The 10,103-nt window shown below is 42.2% G+C and overlaps 1 long non-coding RNA gene across 3 annotated transcripts; it reads left to right on the top strand.

Moving 5' to 3' along the window:
- The first annotated feature begins 2,063 nt into the window (after window positions 1-2,063).
- LOC116242098 (uncharacterized) lies at window positions 2,064-4,918 on the top strand. 3 transcript variants are annotated; one of them, XR_016467742.1, is made up of 3 exons: window positions 2,064-2,711; window positions 3,484-3,631; window positions 4,622-4,918. It is a non-coding gene; the product is annotated as an uncharacterized LOC116242098 (long non-coding RNA). The 3 variants fall into 3 exon arrangements; XR_016467674.1 differs by having other exon boundaries at window positions 2,066-2,554; XR_004169660.2 differs by having other exon boundaries at window positions 2,068-2,479.
- The last annotated feature ends 5,185 nt before the right edge of the window (window positions 4,919-10,103 follow it).

Raw genomic sequence — 10,103 nt, 5'->3', positions numbered from 1 at the left:
AAATTTCATTTCACTGGATAGCTGGGCATTCCCTACGGGTCTGTATTTCAGCACCTCAAATGCTACTTTCTGTAGTTAGCACTATTATAACACTGCATACTCTTCTTATTAATCCAAATCTATTAAGGCGTTTCTCCTCCGTACAAAGCTCTTGACTTCAATGACTCCTTGTGGCCAGGAGAACCTTACCCTAATCAGATACAACAAAAAGGAATTCTTAAGCTGACCTTACTTGCTAAGGTTCCTTTTTAACCTATTGAGTCTAGCCTTACAGATGCTAGTTTTTAAGGCAATCTTATCCAGTGTACATTAGCTAAGACATCTCTGTTGCTGAATTTAATATGTAAAAATTTAGCAAAACAAACTTGCTGATACTTGTTTTGAAAAAAATTCCTGCAATTGAAAGGCATAATTATTGTGTACATCCTGCAGTGTAAATACTGATGATAGGAAGCTTTTAAAATGTACATTATTAAACTGCTAGAGTGTTTATAGCTATGGAGACATCAGTGGTTTAGCAATTAAGTATGTATTTATGATTTCTCCTAAATAGATATTTTTAATCCAAAAATATGAGTTTTAAGATAATTAAAAAAAGAAAAACACAATATTTTTCAGATCCAGGGCACTAAGTTGCCTATGAGCTGTTATAATCTTTAATTTAAAACTGTGTAAATATCCCCCACAGAACAGCTTCTTTTACAGCCTGTTCCAAAGATGTTTAGTGAGTGTAAAGTCTTTCCACTGACTTCAGTCAAAGCTTTGAAAAGACAATCTCCTGTTGACTTCACCTGTTCATGTTTAACTGCTCTGGCTCATCTGTACTATCCTTCTGGTCCTTACAGGGAAAGGAGGAGGGTTGAGGAGTGCGATGCCAAGAAGGACTGTAGATTTTCTGTTATTTAACCATGTTACCCTGAAGACACTCAGCTTCTTTCTTTTTCTGTTTTTATAGGTGGTCACTGATGATGTACTGTGCGAGGGATGAAGAAAATTTTGTTGTTTTTAAGCATACAGTTGCAGCTCACTCTAGGCAGGAATGGAATCTGGCCCCAGGTTTCAGAAGTGCAGCAGGAACAAGTCCAGGAAGGCCTGCTGAGCACAGGGCTTGATGAGTTCACAGTGTAGGCTGGGCCACAGCAACATAAAGATTTGTGATAATAGGTACACTGGGTTATTTTGACAGATAGGAAGTAGTACATGGCACCAAGGTGAAGGGAAGGGCATTTTTGTCCTTTTAGTATTGTGCAACACTGGTATCTTACTCAACTCTCAGTCTAAAATGTGATGATACATCAAGAATATGAAACCAAACACAATGATGAAGTCCCAGTGGGTATTTTTTCTCTATCCATAGGGAGCCTGATTTCCCAAATCATCCTTGCAGAAAAGGCTCATTTTGTAGTTCGCTATTCTAACTGGTCACCAAAGGCAGTTAAGAGACTGGTCTGAGTTGTAGAGATGGGGTCAGGCTGAATCAGAATTTGACAATTTGAAATTTGGAATAATTTTAAATACGTCAACTCTTACAAGACTCCTTCCTTACCACATCAGCTCTCATGTTTGTACTGCTACAGCTATTTAGATATGTAGGACAAGGCATGAGGAGGTGAACGCACATGCAGAGAAATCAGGGGATATTAATCACATCATTTGTGACAGTAAATGATCTGAGCTAAAATAAGGGCTGCTTTTCTGTTTGGGTTCAGGATTTGAGTAACCTTAACTGAAATCATAATGTTTACCTAACGTCTCTCCTTTCCCCTTCCCCCTCACTCCTTCAACTCCTACCTTTGGATTTCCACATGATAATGTAGCCCAGTGAATATTCTCAAGCCTAATTTTCAGCCAGGTAAGTTCAGCTGGGAAATGGAAAGGTGCTTACCCCTGCTGCCAGGCTTTTTTGGTGACTTGCCCAACCATCTGCAATTTTTTGGCAGATCTTCTGCTGACATGCAAGAAGACAGCCTGGCAAGAAATCCAACTATGTGTTTACCTTTGAACAGATGGTGGGACCTGACTTCTGATGAGCTCCTGTTGGCTCTAGTAGGTTCTGGCCTGCTCTTAGTGCTGACTCTCACATTAGTTGCCCCCAGTGCAGGATGAGGGTGCTTAATGCTCAAGATGGAGGAGGAAAAAGAAGACTTGCAGTAGTTGTGATCTTTGGTTCTAAGCCAAGGAAGTTTGGCTATCTCTGGAAGAGGGGAAGTTTGAATAAATTATCCAAGTCATTGCAGAGATTATTACTCCCTCTGGGTCTTCTCTGGGAAAGGTGATGATGGGAGAGCACGGGAAAGGAAGCAATTGAAGTTTGGTAGAGCAGAGGCTTGTGCCTAATATTGGGCTGCCCCGACAAAAACATGCCTGTGAAGTGTGTACAGTGAAAGCACCTAGCAACGTTTGTTTTTGCTGGCTGCACATCTGTGGTCCTTAAATGTGGTGGAATCTAGTGCCAGAGTACAGAAGAAGGCATCTGAAGGTTTCTGGGGCTTTCTGATGGCTTTTTGCCCTGTTACCAATGAGGGGCTTTCTGGAGACAGAGTCTGACTTCAGAGTAAGAGAAAGAGGCAGACCTCAAGGACTGACTATAATCCTAGTGCCTCTTGCAAGCTGCTCGCAACAGTATTGAGTCAAAAAAGATCTGCATCCCTGTAGAATGTTATGCAAAGCATCTGTACTGTACCTTATTTGTTAGGTTCCCCCTCATTTCAGTGAGTACCTAATTTAGATATTCAATGTGGCTTTTATTTTGAACACTCTGAATGCCAGCTTTTCTGTGGCTTGTGCAGGATAAAGCATGTGGGGTGAGTGGTCTCTCTGAATTTCCCCTTGGCTCTGTGATAGGGAGGCATGCGAGAGGGGATGCCAGACACCTGCCCCCCGCTACAACCAAGAAAGGAGATTGGCTTAGGGGAAGTAGTGAGTCTAGGGAAGAGACTGTCCTCTGCTGTCCTCTGCAGTGCATGTGCGTGGACCCCCATGTACAGTTTCTTGCCTGGATGAGTCAAGGGAGTGGAGCTCTCTGTGTGGGCATAGCTTTGGCAGTGTATCATTGCTCCCCTCAGTGTCTCACTCCATCCTGGGTGGGTTCTGCACGTAGAGCCCAGACAGAGGAATTTCCTTCTTTACACAGTGGGTGTTAATCAACATTTTGGGAAATGCAATTACAGGTTGGCAAGCTGTGGAAACCTCTGGGTTTCCCACACTTGGTCAGCGTGGTCATCATCTATGGCTCAGCTCTTTCATTAGCTGCCAGGTACACTTAACCTCTCACAGTGTCTGCATGGGACTGGGAATGTTTTCTGAATGACTAAGGTACCAGCCCTGTAGACATACATGTATGCTTAGCAGCAGCCAGCACTAGGATTTTCCTAAGAGAATTAGGAACACAGTTTTTATGGGAGCCAAATGATGGTGGTTTCTTTCTTTTTTTTTTTTTCTTTTCTTTAATAATAAAAAGAATCCCTGCCTTTTTGTTTCTAGCTTTCCAGCTGAGTGTGTTAGACTCCTGGCACTGCTGTTGTACTCTGGTGCATTACTCAGCTTTTGTGCTGCCAGACTGAAATGTCAATGCAAGTAACTGTCAGCCTCCCAGGAGGTGAAATGGAGAGCACCATTCCCCCCTCCCTAGGTAAGTGGTTTCAGGATACATCTCAGTCAGTTACGAGAAAAGTTATGGGATACATTGCCTGAGGTAGTGAGGGGCTTGACTTGCCAATGCACAATCCTCTTCCCAGTTCCCGAGAACACCCTGAATACCGTGGAAAAAATAAGGTTTTCCCATCATGTGTGCTTTCCTGAGTCATTCTGCTAAATTATATTCTCACTGCCATTTTTTCCGCATTCCTACACGGCTAATCCCTGACTACTATGTTGAGTGAAAAGCTTCGTTATCAAAAGTCATAATTCATCTACCAGCTCTCAGAGGTCACCACTTATTGGACATTTATATGCTGACCTTAAGGCTTTGCCTATACAGAAAGGCTGTACTGCTCAAGACTTACTGGTATAATTAGAGTAAAACAATCTCTCCTTTTCCCCCCCTCCTCCTTGGTGTGGATGCAGTCACCCAACGATAAAGATGTTTATACAAGCCTAAGTTAAAACCAGGGAAAGCAGAAAGTGTTTTATCACAACAAGACATTTTTATTTCAATGTAACTGCATCTCCACCAAGCCTGATGCTGATTTAATTAGGGCTAATTTTACACAGAAGTAGTTGCCAGAATCAGCATACTGATATATGGGAGCACATGCATACACAGGGCTACTGTATATGTCCTAAACATATCCCAGTGTGGCACTCCCATCTGTGGCAGCACAGACCTAGCACTGTGGGAGAAGAAAGTCATACTGCTGACTGAAATACACAGAAACTGTTTATACAAGGCTTATGGAGAAACACAACTTATTTTCTACAATTTCCTACTCTTCTGATGCTGCTCCACATTGTGGTAAGGCAATCCTGACAGGAGCTGCAAGCAGCAAGACATGTAAATTTGGTCTAAGAGATAAAACACCAAAATTATTCACTGTTTAAATAGACAGTTCAAGAGAACAAGCTCTCATGAATTAATGCTTCATGGTCTGAAATGCTTTTAGTGTTTCAATTCATTTTGAAGGATTTGGGAGAAAATGGCCTCTGTGTCTGGAAAGAAACCTCATACTGACCTCACCGAAGAAATCTGGATGTCTTCTTCCTGCTTTAAAAGAGCAAATAAGGATGAATATAGATGAAGTGGCCAGCAAAACTTCAAGCCAAGTCAGTTACAACATATCTGCAACCACAAGCCAATTAGACCTGCCCTGGGGGTTTAATACAGCGTGCGAGACAATGTCAGTATCTGAAAGTCTGCAGTGCTTTCTAGCCCATGCAAAAAAATAAAAACAAAATAAAATAAATAAAATAAAAATTAACTGAAAACAAGGTAAATAATAAACATGTTATGCAGTATATTTTTGAATATGTAATGTTCATGCCATTTCTCCAGGGTACCTCAAATCCAGGATGAGACAAGACTGTATTCAAACTCTGCTGACAGTAAAAGCGTTTCTCAGAGGAACGGGAATGCTTGGCAGAGCTTCTGAAGTCAGAAGCTCCTTAGTTGTGAGCAGCTGTACCCTGCCCCACTGACTCAGATACTGGTCCTGAGGTCTGAACCAGCTGCCCCTACAAGTCAGAGCAGCCATAGGCTTGCTATGCCAGCTTATTTATCAGCTGGGAAAGTCCCATACGACCCATAGAAAGGCAAGGCCTAGCATTGTCCGGGTGTGCTTTGCTTTGTTTTTGTTTTCTTATTCCTGATGTGCTCCTCCATGAAGAGGATGGGTTGAGAAAATTTGGCTGTGGAAGGTGCTTCAACTCCACTATGGTGGTACAAATGGATTTCAGTGGATTCCAGTGATTTGTCTGGTAAAAGTAACTTTTAGCAAATTCTTTGGTTTTCCAAAAACAATATCAAAACCCAGGCTGAAGTAATAATCATATTTTTTTTCTTCTGTTGTCTGCATATGTAATGAGAATATGCAGCCAGGAAACGTAGCCTGTTCTGTACCATATGCCCTCAGTTCCTCATGCCCTGCAGTGTAGTAGGTCAGTACAATTTTTAGACTAGATTAAAACTGCTGTTTGTTTTCATCCTCCTACAACCTACAGTCAGGGATAAGAATTTTTTTCTCTTCCCACACACCTTCCAAACCTGTTGGCATCACCCAACCATCAGTAAAATCAACGGAATTCTACCTTCTACCAGCCAGAATTCATTGATACGCCGGATAGTTTCATATTTTACACCAATTCAGCAGACTTGAAATAAACCAAACCACAGGTGATATACTGAAGTTTCACACATGTCCTGCCCATGTCGGTCAACCTTCCCTGCTGTAAAAGCACACTGCAAAAAGAAACCATGAGATAGCTTGTACTCTGAGATATCTTGCACAGGACAAAATACAGAACAAGAAGGGCTGCGGGCAGTGATGTAAGGTGTTAGGAGAAGGAGAGCAGGCCTGGAAAGGCTGGGATCAGAGGGATGGTGGGGTGAGAGAGCAGGCTATGCCACGCACCTTTGTTTGTGTTACCTGCTTAAGGGTACAACCTGCTGCCTATCCATATTGCAGGATTTTACTTTTCACAACAAACCTCGGGTTGTACAAGTGATTTCTTATACAGCACACTGAGCAACACCTAATCATTTTCCCTCACACAGGGAAGTTAATGATTGTTTAATGTGTCTGGAGCAATGATGTCCCACATTTGGCTTGCAGGTCTCTGAGGCTATCCAGGATGTTTAACTGTGCTGTATTCAGCAGCTGAATTTCCATTAAATTAATTTTGGCAACCTTTTTGTATTCCCATTTCTTTTTATGTCCAAGAATTCTTTGGAAAATAAACAGCATCCGATTTTGCAGATTAAAGCAAAACCTCACATTCATTATTTCACATCACATGTTTTCTCATGGATGAATAGAAAGGGAAACCTCTTTTGGCCTCTGATAAAGAGAAGACATGTTCCAGGGTTGACATCCTATGTAGAAAGACATTTCCCTATGGAATTGCATGTTTCTGTACCAAAAAAAAAAAAACCCAAAAAAACCACTGAGCAGCAGCTCACTTCTTCCTGGGTGGCGGAAGGGGCCCAGCAGCATTCAGTTGTACACTGGCAGGAGAAAAAAGGCAGAGAAACAAATGATGAGGTAATGAGGGTTTTCCATGCAGACCTCCTCAGGCAGAGCACAGGGCTATTGGTGGTGTCCGTCTCTTCTTGGTGATCCCTCTCAGTCCCAGGTTACTTTTGCGTCACTTTTTCTGTGCCAAATTGCTTTAACTGCAATTTGGACATCATATTCTCTTTTGCTGTTATTTGAATTTCATCCTAAACAAATGAAATCGGGTAACTGATCTGATAACTGTCACAGGGGCAGCTGTGGGCAGGGGTTGGACTGCTTTGGGATGCTTTGACTTTTTTTCTGTGTGCAAGTCCATTAGTCAGAAACATTATTGGCAGTGTTTATTATTCTCATTTTGAAATTTCACATTGAGTTTTGAAGATAACATAATGCAGAAAAATGCTTTTAATGATCAATCTACAAGAGAGGAGGAACTGCTCTTCAGGAGATCAGAGTGGATAATGCAAATGCTCTCAGTGCTCTCAGACAAATTAGGGAAAGGCCAGATGACAGCTGAAAGAACAATAAGAAATTTAAAATTAAAAAAAATATGGTATGTTAGGAAAGATTAAAGGAGGTAGGGGGCTTAGTCAAGGGCAAAGCTTTGTGAAGGATATATAAAATCTGAATGTTTAGGAGCAGCTATAGGGTGGCAGTCAATTTTCTTTAAGTCCATCTAGGGAAGTACAAATCTGCTCATATCTAAACAATCTACAGTAAAGATGATATACCTTACTTGCTAGCAAAATCTTTTTTTTATTTTTGTTTCTCTTTTTTAAAAAAGCAGGTCACTGAAGTGGTAGAACAGGTTGTATATAAAAATCGTGAAACTTCTCAAAATGTTTTCAAGACTCAGCTAAATAATCTTTTGCCAGAGATGTCTTGTTAAATTTAACCTTGCCTCAGTACAGGAGTTTGGACTAGATGAACTTAAGCTGCATAAATATTGACAAAAAGCAAGTGATTGCCTCTCTGTTTTAATAACCCATCCTGTGCAGAATGACCCAGGAACTACAGGAACCCAATGCAACTGAAAACAGACAGTTGTCTGTGAACAACTGGACCAAGAAGAGTGGTTTGATAGAATTTTTAAAGGGAATTAGCAGTAGGCTGCCAGAACTAGCCTTTATGTCTTTATTTTCAAGAATAGGTTCTTGGAAGGACTACGGAAAAGTTGTTTGAGCAGTCAGGGATCAGGCCAGGAAAGCTAAAATCCAGATGGAATTAAATCTAGCCAGGGACATAAGGGGGAACTAGGATAAATTCTACAGGTATATCAGATAAAAGGAAGGCCAGGGAAGATGTGGGCCTTTTCCAGAAGGAAACTGGGGACCTGGTCAAAGAGATAGGAAGAAAATTGAGGTGCTTAATGACTTCTCTGCCTCAGTCTTCACCGGCAAGGGCTCTAGCCACACTGCCCAAGCTGCAGAAAGCAAAGGTAAACTGGGAGAAGAGAGATCTGCCTGCTGTAAGTGAAGATCAGATTCGAGACCATCTGAAGAACCTAAAGGTGCACAAGTTCATGGGACCCAGTGAGTATCATCCATGGGTTCTGAAGGAACTGGCAGATGAAGCTGCCAAGCTGCTATCCATCATATTTAAAAGGTCATGGCAGTCTGATGAAGTTCCCACTGACTAGAAAGGGGGAAACATAACCTCAGTTCTCAAGAAAGTAAAAAGAGAAGATCCAGGAAACTACAGGTCAGTCAGTTTCACCTCTGTGCCTGGCAAGATCATGGAGCAGATCCTCCTGAAGGCCCTACTAAAACACATGGAAAATAAGGATGAAATGATAGATGGTAATCAACATGGCTTCACCAAGAGCAATTTGTGCTTGACAAAGTTGGCGGTCTTTTATGATGGAGTTACAGTGTCAGTGGATAAAAGAAGAGCAAGTGATGTCACCCACCTGAACTTGTGCAAAGCACACTGTCCCATGTGACATCCTGGTAACTAAATTGGAGAAAAATTGCTTTGATGGTTGGGCCACTTCCTGGATAAGGAATTGGCTGGATGGTTGCATTCAGAGAGCTGTGGTAAACAGCTCAGTGTCCAAGTGGAGATCTGTGATGACTGATGTTCCTGAGGGATTGGTGCTGGGACCAGATTTAATATCTTTGTAGGTGACATGGACAGTGGAATCAAGTGCACTCTCAGTAAGTTTGCAGATGACAACAAGCTAAATGGTGCAGTTGACACAATAGAGGGAAGCAATGCCATCCAGAGGGACCTGGACAGGCTTGAGAGATGGAACTACGCCAACCTCCTGAATTTCAATAAGGCTAAGTGCAAGGTCTTGCGCCTGGATTGGGGCAATCCGAACACAAATACAGGCTGAGTGTAGAATGACTTGAGAGCAGCCCTCTCTCTGAGGAGAAAGATTTAGGGGTGTTGGTTGATGAAAGACTCAACATGAGATGACAGTGTGTGCTTGCAGCTCAGAAAGCCAACCATATCCTGTGTTGCATCAAGAGGAACGTGGCCAGCAGGTCAAGGGAGGTGATTCTGCACTTCTACTCTGCTCTCGTGAGACTCCATCTGGAGTACTATGTACAGTTCTGGGGCCCTCAACACAAGAAGTATATTGAGCTGTTTGAGCGGGTCCAGAGTTGGGCCACAAACTTGATCAGAGGGTTGGAGCACCTCCCCTGTGAGGACAGGCTGAGAGAGTTGGTGCTCTCCAGCCTGCAGAAAGGAAGGCTCTATGGGGACCTTATTTATTATTATTATTATGCCTTCCATACATGAAGAAGTCCTACAGGAAAGCTGGGAAGAGACTTTTTGTAAGGGCATGTAGAAACAGGATGAGAGGAAATGGCTTTAAACTGGAAGAGGGTATATTTAGACTAAATATTAGGAAGAAATTCTTTACTGTGAGGGTGGTGAGACATCGGATCACGTTGTCCAGAGAGGTTGTGGATACCCCCTCCCTGGAGGCATTCAAGACCAGACTGGATGGGTTTTGAGCAACCTACTCTAGTGGAAGGAGTCTCAGCCTATAGCAAGGGGATTGGAACTAAATGATCTTAAAGGTCCCTTCCAACCTAAACCATTGTATGATTCTATGATTCTAATCCAGACAACTGTGGAGGCCTTTGCTAATTGAGTTATTGAGCAAGATATAGTTTGCAGACAGGTATAAGGACATCTCAGTTTCTCTTTCCTGGAGTGTTCCCCTGTACTGGGGAAACAAGATGAATTTTTACCTGTCACTAAAAGCCGGATGAGCATCCTTCTCTTCAGACTTCCTGTCTTTTGCCAATATGTTTGGTTTTGGCCCTTACGAATCATCAGAGCAGCATTCACATCCTCCTTGTTGATTCAGGGATCCTGGAAAGAGTCTAGAAAAAAAACAACATGTATAAGTAATGACTTAGCAAACATGAAGAAAGATAGAAAGACATGGATCATTCCCTGGGGTGGAGAAATAACAAA

Source organism: Phasianus colchicus, chromosome 1 (genome assembly GCF_987193195.1).
Source record: "Phasianus colchicus chromosome 1, bPhaCol1.hap1.1, whole genome shotgun sequence".
Taxonomy (NCBI): Eukaryota; Metazoa; Chordata; class Aves; order Galliformes; family Phasianidae; genus Phasianus; species Phasianus colchicus.
The sequence above is the reverse complement of the archived record's forward strand: the minus strand, read 5'-3'. Positions and strand labels throughout refer to the sequence as shown.